A 13146-nucleotide genomic window follows, 5' to 3' on the forward strand; every position below is an offset into this window, starting at 1 on the left:
AGCTGCCTGGCTGCCAGCCGCCATCTTGGTTGGCAGTTAATTTGCATATCTCGCTGATTAGCCAATGGGAAGGGTAGCAAAGTTACGGTTAATTACCATGTTTCTCTATTATTAGATAGGATAATATTAACTTTATAAATAGTGGTGAGCCCTCATTACACAGAAATAAACCTTGAATTTTAAAATGTTTTCATCTTCATTATTAAAAAGAGGGAATAAATATTAATTTGTGTTCTCTGCTTGCCACAATGTCACTTTGGTTTTGTTGTTGTCCAATTGTATTGTTTCAGGAGAATCAAATTCCTCCCTCACTTGTGGGAGTGGGGTTATTACGCTATCTTTAGAAAATTAATTTTCTAAGATTTGCACAGGAGAGTGATATGTGGTAAAAGGTTTTATTGGCATGGAGCTACATTGCTCGGGTTGCAAAGTCCCTGCCCCTTAACCCAGTCCTGGAAAAGGTGCAGCTGGGGCTCCAGGAGAGCCCAAAGCAAGGCCAGTGTCCGGAGTTTCCTTTCCATGTTGCAGCCAGGTCCAGTTCAGCAATCAGGCTAAAGTCAATCAGTCCATTGTATGGGTCCCACCTGGCCAGGAGCCCCATGGGCCAATGCAGGGGAGTGTGTCCCGTGCAACAGGACTCATAGGAGCACAGGCAAGCAGGAGAGGCAAGGGTCAAGGGAGTACAAGGCAAGAGAGTGGCTCCTTTGTTCAGAAGTTGAAATATTCAGGTTTTGGCCCTTGCAGTGGCCATGCCTATTCTGGCCACTGTGACTGACAGACAGGTAAGCACCTTCCCAGGTCACTCAGACCTTATCAGGCTGGTGTCCAAACAGCCTTTGTCCTGACCCTTGCCCCATCAATCTGCAGGGAACAGACTTAGAGAGCGCTAAATTAGCAAAGCTGTCTAAATGGCATGCCTATATTATCTAGTCTTCCCTTTTCTCCTTGCCTGTTAAATAACAACCAAAATATTATAACGGCATTAATATTATAAGACAATGATCCTCATGTTTCATTTGCTTAGAAAAGGAATATCATTTATATTTTTAAATGTCTATTATGTCAGGACTTGTTAAGCACTTTTGTACATATTTGCTTATGCCATTGTCTCATCTCTGCTGAGACACTGACAACAGTGTGGTGATGGCCAGAGGGAAGGGGAGGGGTGAGGGCTGGGTGGAGGTGGGCAAAGGGACATCTGTAATAGTGTCAACAATAAAAACAAGGTTAAAAAAAAAAGAAAAGTCTGACACACCTGAGCTTTTACTTTTTTCACACTCTGGGCTGCTTGCAATTTGCCACCTCAATTTCTGCATTTTTCTGGGAGAATCCCATCTAGTCCTTTTTTTCCCGAAAATGATCTCAATGGCAGCACATAAGAAAAACCCTCAAATTGCTCTTTTTATTACTTCAATTGCCTGAGAAATTTTGTGTGCTACCTTTCATCTTGCCAGAATGATCATTGAAGGATCATTATGATTAAGTTTGAGGAAGTAAAGTTATGATGATTCCTCATAGATTACTTTGTCTATTTATAAGTGTCTGCTTGAACCTCAACAAGATTTAAAATATTTAATTCACATTTTTAAGGCTTAAAAGTGCATCAAATAATTTGACATGCATGTCCTTCTCTGAATTTGATTTAATTCTAGTCTGAACTTATTCTCATGATGTAACCATCTACATTTATAATATACTTTATTAGTTTCTTAAAATTTCTTTTCTATTTTTAGATCATATAAATTATTGTCACTACATTGGTCAAAATTTAGATTTTAAGTATGAAATATGTGTATATAAAAACCAAAACACATTTGTTTATTTTATATACTATTTTGTTAACAATTGGTGTTCCTTTGAAAAGCACATGTGATCATGTGTTCTTGATTAATCGAATCGTTTCACTGATGACAACACTAATACATTCTTCCATCCATGTTATAAATTACAGAACTTTTACTGGTTTATGGTAACTTGTTCACTTTGAATGCATGATAAAATCACTTTGCCTACAAGAGCTAATAATAAAAAAATAAACACCTACAGTCTAAAAGGGAGATTCAACTGAGTCAGATAATAGCCCTGATTTAAGAGCAAAAACATCTTTTTTTTTTTGTCTTTCACATCCAAGAGCAAGTAAGAAAAGGTTAGACCTTGCAACCTTTCCTCTCTCCCTTCTCTTTCTCTTTGACCCAAGATAAATTTCAATTATGTAAACCTTATTTCCTGTTGCTAATCACCTACTCCAGTCAGTATTCTTTAAATAGTCATTAAGGCTGGGATGAGATCTCTGTCATTCCTGAAACTAAGAGAAAATTTGGAGCAGCCCATTAACAGAACAGGAAACTCCCTAATATCCTCAGGATATGTATAGAAACCCATTACAATTAGATACAAGAGGAACTAACATCTCCTGGGGATATTTATTAAATAAACTTGCCTAAATACGTCTGACAAATACATTATCTTTCCAAAAGAATCTAATTGCCAAGATCCATTTATCTCATTAAATGACCCTCAAGTACCCTCATTTTTCTTTTGAAACTCCTCTATGATAATGAATGTACTAATAATGAAGCCAGCTTACTAAAATGGGTATGGAGATAACTCATTTGTGCATCTTTTATATTTTTTATGTTAGATAAAAGCATTCAGAGCAAAAAAAAAACCCCCACATAATTCCATCTTCCAAAACTGAAAAACGTTTTACTTCAGTAAATTTTCCAGGAAAAAAAAAAAACAACCCATATAATTTACTTCATTGTTATTTTTGACAGTAGCAATAAAATGAATGAAGGAAATAAATGTTAAGCAGTATGGATTATATTTGTAAAAGAAAGAAAATCTAAACTTTTTTCTTTAGTGTAATAAATATAATAAATATCATTATTCCATATAATCAAACAATAATTCTCTCTTAAGAGAGCAAGCTTTAGCCGAAACTGGTTTGGCTCAGTGGATAGAGCGTCGGCCTGTGGACTGAAAGGTCCCAGGTTCGATTCCGGTCAAGGGCATGTACCTGGGTTGCGGGCACCTCTCCAGTGGGAGATGTGCAGGAGGCAGCTGATCGATGTTTCTCTCTCATCGATGTTTCTAACTCTCTATCTCTCTCCCTTCCTCTCTGTAAAAAAATCAATAAAATATATATTTAAAAAAAAAAAAAAAGAGAGCAAGCTTTAAAATATCTCTTCATAAAATAAAGGCTTGTTCTAACACAAAGTGCTTTGTATTGGAATTCAGCAAAATGGAGGCTCCTTCAAGAAGCATTAGTCATCAAACTACTGGAAATACTTTTTGACGTCAGGATCTTTGCAATTTAATCTCTCATTATTTTTTTCTTTTTGATACAAAACCTCCCTACCCGGCCATGATTCTCTCCAGGCACGCTTCTTCCTTCCTTCTGCCCCATTTGCTCCTGCCTGTCCTGTGTTAGAATGCTCTCCCTCACTTCTTGGCCAGTCTAAATGACAAGCAACACTTCTAGAGAATGAGAAGATCAAAGAGTCTGAAATTTGGAAGAAGTGGGTTTCGATCCACGTTCTGCCTCTTACTAACCGTGCACCAGTGGGAAATATTAAAAACAGGACAATTGGCCCCATATGGAGTCGCTTAGGCTAAGCCCCATGTCGCCATAAGAAGACAACCTGATGAAGTTGTCTCAGCTCTCTCAGAAATGGAATCTAAACCGGTCCACCTGGAAAAGCCTGATCAGCTCTAGTTGGGTAATCTGCTTGATAGGTCCCTACCATCCCCTGAAAGAAAATTACCAGCCTGTTTTTTGGCCTAGTATAACTTTATTGTTCCTGCTCTCTTCTGTGTTTAAGAATTTTTCATTATGTACATCTCTTCTGAACTCTTTTGATCTGCTAGATTGAATGCTGTCCAATTCATGAATTGGTGAAGAAGGCCAGTGAGATCTTGAAATTTACTGAGTTAAATTTTATTTTTTAACAGAAGGAAGCTTTGACATTTAGTTTTGTCATCTGTAAACTGCCAATGCATCATTTATCTCATGGAATTCATCTGAAGGTTAACTGACATAACTAAAGTTTTTTTAAAAAGGTCCATGGTGTGGAGAGTTCTGCATAAATCCTACTCCTCCATAGGGTATTGGTAGCAATCACAGCCATAGTGCTCACACCTTTAGAAATCCTACACCAAGCCTGCCTCCCATTTGGCTTTCTTTCACGCGCTTTGTGTAGTTAGTCACACATGTGCTTTGTATTGGAATTCAGCTTACCGAAAAGCAGTTACTAAACATTTGCTAAGAGTCAGACTTGGTAATAGATGCTGGTGAAGGTAGAGAACACATTCTCAAGAACCGAATGATTTATGTTGAATGAGAGTCCAGAATTCAGGCTTTGTAGAGCTCAAAACAGACATCTCACCCCAAATTGAAACCGTTATAAAGGTGTGGCTCTGAGGAGAGAGTTTTAGAAAACCTATCGCCACAGGTAAGGCTGTGATCATAAGATTTTCTCCTGTTATGTATTTCTGTCAGTCAGTAACAAGGGTGAGATGATATAGATTGCCTCTGTTCTGAAACCTGTTCTTTCACATTCTAAAGTAAGATACAATTAAGTTGAAGGAGAGGGAGATTGGAAGGAAAAACGTTTAATAATAAGTAAAAGTCTTCAGGCTCAAAACTTTTTGAATTCTTTTTAAATAACTGCAAGCAAATACCAATAAGCCTGACCTAGCAAAACCTGTGATTATATTAGCTCTAAATCAACCCTCAGCAACCAAAACCTCCACCAGCAGGAAAGAGGCTGCAGACGTATAGCACCTAGGAAAGGCATACTTCCCTTTCTTTCCTACTTTTGATGTGGCCACAGAGAATAAGAACAAAGAAACACCTTGTAGTAAAAATAGGGGTGCAGAAACCAGGAACTACACCCCTGTCAGGGTGAGAGGCCGCCTTGCTTCTGCCCAGCAAGAACTGATCAATCCCATGGATCGGAGATTACTGTGCATTTTCTATACTTCCCTCTTTCGGAAGAAAGTTCTTTCTATTTATTATTTTTAAAAATAACAGTTAGCCTGTTCCTATGACATCATTGGGTGTTGAATTTGGGAGCATGTATGTGTATATACACAGTGATGGGGACATACTACTTTCCTTTCACTTCCTGGTTTCCTGCTCAGGAGAAGCAACATGTGGAGCTTATGGAGAAAAGCATTTCTCAGAGATCCTGGACATTGACCTGGGGGCAGTAACTGGCTGGAATTTTGCAGTTATTTTCCTTGGAAAAATGGCAAATATATTTTTCTTAAGAAAAGAAAGGTGCACTTTGGGTATTTCGGTGGTCAAAGGGACAGGTTTTGGCAAAACTTCTATTTGTTCCCTGATTTACATTTTGTCCTTCCTCCCTCCCTCCCTCCCTCCCTCCCTCCCTTCCTTCCTTCCTTCCTTCCTTCCTTCCTTCCTTCCTTCCTTCCTTCCTTCCTTCCTTCCTTCTCCTTTTCTTTCTCTGTTTCTCTTTTGCAATGGAAACTTGATTTTTATATGTCCCAGCCTCCTTTAAAGCTATTAGAAGTGATTCATGCATTAGATTATACCTTTAAAAGGGAGGGACTTCCTCACTTCTGGTTTTTATCTTCCTGTTGGCTAGAATGTGGACGCAATGGTGGTGAACCATCTTGGGCCATGTGGCTGAAGGAAACACTCTTAGTTTGATGAAGCCCAAAAGGAAACTGGGTTCCCACCAATCTTGGAGTCATCATAGCAACACCAGATGACTTTACCCCTGGACTGCAATGAGAGAAGGAGGGAAGGGAGAGAGAGAGAGGGAGAGTGAGGGAGGAGAAGAAAAAGGAGGGAGGGTGAAGGAAGGACAAAAGAGATCTATCTTTTAAAACGTTGGTCATATCTATACTAATAAAAGCCTAGGTGCCCCTTGTGCATGACATCATCATAAAATGGCCGCCACAAGATGGCTGCGCACACAGCGGAGGTGGGGCCCGGCAGCTGCTCTGCATGGTGAGGCCTGGGGGTCCTGCGGCTCCATGTGGCGTGGAGGAGGCCGGTCCGGCGGAGGAGGCGGGTCTCTGTAGAGGAGGGCAGTTGGGGGCGATTGAGCTGGGGAGGTGAGCGGGTAGGAGCCAGCAGTCCTGGATTGTGAGAAAAATCATAACCAAAAAATTGTGATTTTGAAGCCTACATAATTAACTCATGATAATCCAATGTGAATTTAATATTACACAATTAATTAACACGCACAGCATATTTCAGGATGTGTAACCCTTTTTTCCACTGTTAATTTGGCGTGCTTCTGCTACTAGTCATTTTCTAAAAGGCACATACAAAACCCCACAAAACCAAAAAACTCTATAACAGATTACTGTTGAAAATACACTATGCGCACTTTAGCATTTCAAGAACTTAAAAATATGTTTTTCTTTGTTTGGATTTAAAATGAAAAGCGTAAGACATACACATATATGAATATTTTATCAGAGTTTAATATATTCTATTGTGTTCACCTGAATACATTTTTATTACAAATTTATTCTTTAATATAGTCTCCTAGTGACGATGTTTTATCCAATAGCACATTGAAATTCAGAGATGTTCTTTTTGGTAGAAATGAAAATATAAAAATTTATTTGCTCCCTCTGCTGGAGAGATGGGTATTAATTTAAAGAGACATTGTGATTTTGAACTTTGGAAAGCAATGCGTCTGTTTTATTTCTTAAGTCCAAGAAGTGACTCCGTAAGCAAATATAATGAAATCTAGAGAGACAGAAATATGGCACATTTAGTAAGGTGCACTTTATCTTTAAGACTAAAGTAAAAAGATGAGTGTTTGGAAAATATTAACTTGAAAATGAAGATTTAAATGTTTGTTTCTAAAGCTTCCTTTTGTGTTTATTGTACAAGTTCACTTCCTAGAATTACCTGTCTATTTATAAAGATGGAATACCTATTCTGTGTTCCTTTATAGATTATGTGGTCTTTTGAGTGTTATATTTTTATAATGTCAATACTCAAGCACATAAAACAATTGATCTCGCATGACTTTTAGCATTTGGAATTTTTAAATTTCCATTATTCTCTTCTCCTTATTCCTCAGTTAATCTTTGACCGCATATTCTGGTGCAATTATTCAAGTCTGACAGTATATCAGCTTATAAGTATAATAACAATAATAATTTCTAACACTTATTGTGCCCTAAATGCTAAAAATTCTGCTAAATTATTTATGTGAATAATCTTATTTAGTTTTTTTCTCAAATATATGAGGGTTGGTATTAAACTAGCTTCATTTTACAGAGGAATAAACTGAGGCCTAAGTTTAAGTGCCTAATAATTGGCCAAGCCAGGATTTTAAACCAGGCTGTCTGACTTCAGACTGTAGCCTACACATTTAACCACTATAAGAACCGTTGAATGATATCTATAGTGAAATGTCCCATGAAAATTGTAAGACTGTTTTTAAACCAATAAAAACTTATATATGTTACCACAAAGCTGCCATTTCTTCCTGCTGGACATTATATTAATGCAAGTTGCCCATGCAATCTCAGTTTGCAGGAGACTTATTGTTCTCTGAGACTGGAGCAGTGAAGACAACCTGATTAAGCTTTATGCGAGACATGTATCGCAGGTTGGACTTCTTGGTTAAGAACTTTGATTCTCTGGGTCAAAAGGTCAAAGTTTTCTCATTGTTAAAATGGATGTGCCTCTTGCAGGCAAGTCATAATAATAAATTTGAAAATATCTGTATGATGTGCTGAGCCTTGCAACATGGAATAATATGCTCTATAAATACTCAGTTAAAAAACCTATCAGCCCCAAAGCCAACCTGGTGTGTAGTTATACTCCCGTGTACCATATATAGTGATGGAATAGAAAATTACCTAGAAAAAAACCTTTTATACTGTTAGAAGTTTCAATTCAATGCCCTAAAGCTGAAGAATTTTGAATTAGAGCATTAACACCTTATTTAATGGTTTGAATACTGACTTCTCACCAATTTAAAGGAAATGTAATAATGCATCTGCTGTTTTTTGATGATGCAGTATATAGCCAAACTATAATACAGAACCATTGACTCTATTGCTACTTGAATGAGTCAATAATTATTCTAAATATCTTAGCGGATGAGTGCTGATTAACGGATTGATTTGACCAATTACGTATCTTCAAAGCCAGCAACAGACAAAGAGAAACCCAAACAAGACAGGTGCTACCCTCTTATGTAATTGTGTACCTCCCATCACATTTCCCATATCCCATTGGTTCAAAGCAATTTCTGTCCACGCTCAGGGAAGAGGATTACACAGAGGCGTGAAGACCAGAAGGTGAAATCATGGAGGCCATCCTAAAAGCTGTCCACCAAAGTGCAATATTATTTCTATGGTCAAAATGTTAGTAGGCAAGAAGGACACTGTTGTTGTTTTAAAATATGCCTATAAATTGTTTATATTCTTCCCTTCAAGTACACTCCCTTGATCCTGGACTGGATTTAGTGACTCATTTCTAGCAAAGAGAATATGGTGAAGTGTTGGTGTGTGACAAAAGGCGTTCTGACCTTCTCTTTCTTGGCTTACTCACTCTGAGGAAACCAGCTGCCAGGTCATGAGGACCTTAAAGCAGTCCCGTTGAACAGGATGTGTGTCAAGAAACCGAGGGCTCCTGTCAAAAGCCAGCAAGGGGTTGCTGCCAACAACTAACTGTGTGAGTATTGACCTTCTGCTAACAGCCACATGAGTCAGCAATTTTAGAACAAGATTTTTGGGCCCCAGTCAAGCCATTAGATTTCTGCAGCCCCAACCAATATCACCTCATGGGAGAAGCTGAGCTGGACAACTCATCGAAGCCACTCCCGAATTCCTGACCCACTCAAACTGTAACATCAGTGAATTTCGTTACTCAGTAATAGATAACTGAAATAGACACAAAGTGCTTTATTGTCTGGTTTCACATCCATCAAGGCACCTCCCTACTGTAGGTTACAGGAACTTGGTTTTTGAGAGATTGCATTTTATATTGAAAAAAAATCCTCTAAAGGTTTTCTGTTTTATTTTCCCCCTTAAAGTGACACCAACTCAAGATAGAAATGTCCACATTTGTTAGCATCTAAGAGTTCCTTGTAGGAAAAAGAAAATGTCCATGCTATGTCCCGAAGCTGTGGTTAGAGGAATAATTTCGCCCACAAAAGGCTGTGCTTTATTTAACATTCAAATCTCAGAGCTGCCTTAAACCTTTTCCCACTGCATATTCTAAAGACTGTATGCAGATGGAACAGCACATTTTCTGCTGAGAAATGTTCCAAAGATAAAGTAAGAAAGATGAGAACACTTGTTCTTGAACTGTTCCAGGTGAGTGAAGCCTCAGTGCCGATGCTAATCAATTTTCTCAAAAGGCTTGGCTCAGAGAAAACAGTCAAAAGAGAAAATCTTCACAGGGACCTGTCACCCTAACAAAGTTCAAAGAAAGGTGGTGCCATCAACAGAAAGCCTGGGTTGCCCCTCCCTCCAGCTGTGAACCCAGGAGCAAAACAACATCAAAGTTCATCAACTTGGATTGGTTTTCTTAATGGGACTAAAACAATCTAGTCTCAGTGAAGAAATAAATCTTTGTTCGAACTGATGTTAAAAGGGCAATTCTGTGTGGCTATCACAATAACCGACTTTACGATTGATTGCTAGCCTCGTGTAGCAATCATTCTTCACTTCCTTACTCTTCTTACTCTTATTTAACTTCTTATCTTCCATCATTCCACTTTTATAGTTAAGAGCTGATTAAGCCATGATAGAATATTTTCACTTTTCCACTTCAAAACTTGTTTTAGGATACTCCACACCTCCCCAGACACATCTATGTCACAAATAATCTTACTACTTTTCCTTTGGTATTGGTGTTTCAGTGGTCAAATTGAAATTTACTAATGCATATTCCACGGTGGAAGAAGAAACTGCCTGTTAGTTAAATTTAACTCACATTAAATTGTGACATCTGTGCCTTAAAGGGGTAAATTGAACAAGACCTGAATTTAATTTATCAAGTATACTGAAGTAGGTAAATAGCAGCACGGGGCCTGATGCATCAGAGTTGGAAGCATAATGAGATCAGTAGGTAAGCCCTCCATAAAATTATTTGGGGTGTAAGAGAATTCAGACATAGCAATTATATTTAGCAAGAAGAAGCAGTTCTAGAAAGTGTGAAGCAATTAGTCAGATTTACAAGCTCAAAGCAGAGAAGGGAAAATTACTTAAGTTACACTAAGAAGCATCCTAAATCATCATTACACTGTATTGATCTCAGTCGAAAGCGGCTGGCTAGAAATGCTTGGTTTATCTTTACCATTAAATATTGCCAGAGTGTTTGACTAGCACCAAGAATATATAGCCTGGCATTTTGAACTGTAGTAAATTGTAAGCACATGGGCTTTTGCAATGTGTGTGTGTCTTTTGGGAGAGACTCTCAGAACATTGAGGAGGGTCAATGTTGATCTACATGCTAGTTGTATTTTTTAACATTCCTGCCAATATCCAAAGTAAAGGGTATGCAAAAACATTTAAAGAGGATGAAGAAGTGGCAGTGGTTGTAAGTGACAAATAGGCTGCACTATTTTAACAGGTTTTATATCAACACATGCCATTGTCCATTTACTTCTTGAATGATTCTGAATATTTCTGACCAAATTTATTTTCCAGAAAGATTTAATGTCCCTAAAAATAGTATAGAAGAGATTTTAAAATATGCATTGCTATGTTGAAATATCTCAGTAGAACAACTGAGAAATATTTTTTCACTGATTTGTATGAATATACTTTTAAAATGTCAATCTGTTCATATTGGAGATATCCATGCAATTAAAATTTTGGATTAAGGAGCAGAACATAAAATCAGTCCTGCTTGCCAGTGAAATCCCTCCTTGAATTCCTCTTAGCATTATTTGGAAATTAAGTACTCAGATGCCACCTGCATATTTTTAGCAATGAGCTAAAAATTATAGTCTTTTTCCACAAAGAGAGGAACAGGCCGAAAATTAATTCTACTAATTTTTATTAAGCATTGATCTTGAAGAGAAAGAAGGAAAAAAAGGAGTGAGATGGTCTAATAGTGTCCGCAGATGGGCTGGTGTGCCTGCTCACAGCACTTTTGTTCGTTAAGATCTTGTAGGTATCAGAATTGGTCAATTATATACACATCCACACAATGGCCAGAACGACTAAAATGATAAACTACCTGAATTTTCTTTCTAGAATTAAAGATTGAAAATTATTCTGTAAACAAAAAAAGGTGGTAATTATTCTTAGACTGCACCAGCAACTGACAGTAGCTTTTTGCACATTAATTAATTTAATCCTGAGCAACTACTAAATTATGATGTTTAGCTGCCTATTTACCAGCATAGTCAACTGTTACAATACTAAGGCTTTGTAAAAGAATAGGGTGGAAGAAAGGGCAGTGTTGTGTGTGTGTGTGTTTGTGTGTGTGTTTTAAAGAATTTTTATTGCTTTTTAGAGAGACAGGAAGGGAGAGGTTGTTACAATACTAAGGCTTTGTAAAACAATAGGGTGGAAGAAAGGGCAGTGTTGTGTGCGTGTGTGTGTGTTTGTGTGTGTGTTTTAAAAAATTTTTATTGCTTTTTAGAGAGACAGGAAGGGAGAGGGTGAGAGAGAAACATTGATGAGAAAGTGAAACATGGATTGCCTGCCTCCTGCATGTCCACAACTGATGGATCAAACCTGTAACCTTTTGGTGCACTGAACGCTGCTGCCCAACCAACTGAGCCACACTGGCCAGGGCACAGAAAAGGCAGTGTTTACTAGACCCTAACATAAGCCAGTTGAAGAACTACCTGCTCTAACATTCCTATAATACAAGTGTACGAAGAAGGTTAAAGAAAAAAAAACAAAAACAGCCATAGTCCCTGTGGAATCTCTAGTATGACCATATCTCTCAATGCTGTGTTTGGTGGGGAGAAAGGAAAGCCTGAGTTAAAAAAACTCCCAAGATTTCTTTCTTTATATTAGTAACGGTGAACACTATGGTTTTCACCTTTTTGTTTGGTATTCTTTGTATTTATGTTTGGGGAACACTTTCAAAAGTCCTTCTTTATGCAAATGGGAGGAATCAGGAACAATAAGAAAAACTCAGAGACATCTTTCCTATGCATATTGATGCAAATATCCTTAGTTAACCAATAGGATCCAGCAGCACGCGAAGAATATTACACCATTACCAAGTGAGCTTCTTTCCAGAAATTTAAAGGTAGTTCAATTTTAGGCAGCTTTTATCACATTAACAGACGAAATATGAACCTAAAGATTATGTCCAAGGATGTTGAGATAGTATATTAAACTCAACACCCATTCTCATGGTGTGCTGGGCATACTGCAATTGCTCCTCTGGGTCAGTCTTTACCCTGTTGTTGCCCCAGAAGGATGGCCTGTACATACTCCATCAAAGGAATGTTTCAGTCTCAGGTCTAGCTGGTTTCAGCCAATGGAGACACCTGCAACCCAGGAAGAGATCATAGAATCAGAAGAGACTGAGGTTAGATTATTTAGTTAGTTCCTGTTTCCCTCTGTGAAGCATTGTTTCAGGTTAAATGTGTCCTGCAAAAAAAAGTCACTTCCACCCTCAAAAGGCTTTTCTACATGACCCTCTCTCTCTGATTTCTGGTAAATACTTCAATCTCTTGTTCCTTCTGTCCTTGGAGTAGTCCCAGCTGGGAATGACTGGGGCAGCCCTGGCTCTGTTTTACATGCCTCAGTCTCCAGCGAGCTAGCCCAGATATATATTTATGCTGAAAGTAGAGGAGCCAAAGAGAGCAATACTTTAGGTTTAATTTGGTCAAATAAGAAACTAGAAAAATAACTCTAGTTTTCTAAGGGAGGGGTCAGTATTGGTTTTAAATCATCTAAGCTTCAATGTAGAGATAAACAGAAATTCATATCTTAAGTATATGAAGTCCTAGGACACGGTTAGAAATGATGAATGGAAGAATAAGAATGCATAATCCTTTGGTTTTAGGAATTTGGTATTCCTTCACTTCTTCAACTTAGACATCTATCTACACTAATAAAAGAGAAACATGGTAATTGGCATACGACCGCTACCCTTCCCATTGGCTAATCAGCATATCCTTATGCAAATTAACTGTCAGCCAAGATGGAGGCCGGCAGCCA

This window comes from Myotis brandtii, unplaced genomic scaffold (genome assembly GCF_000412655.1).
Source record: "Myotis brandtii unplaced genomic scaffold, ASM41265v1 scaffold71, whole genome shotgun sequence".
In the NCBI taxonomy this organism is placed as follows: Eukaryota; Metazoa; Chordata; class Mammalia; order Chiroptera; family Vespertilionidae; genus Myotis; species Myotis brandtii.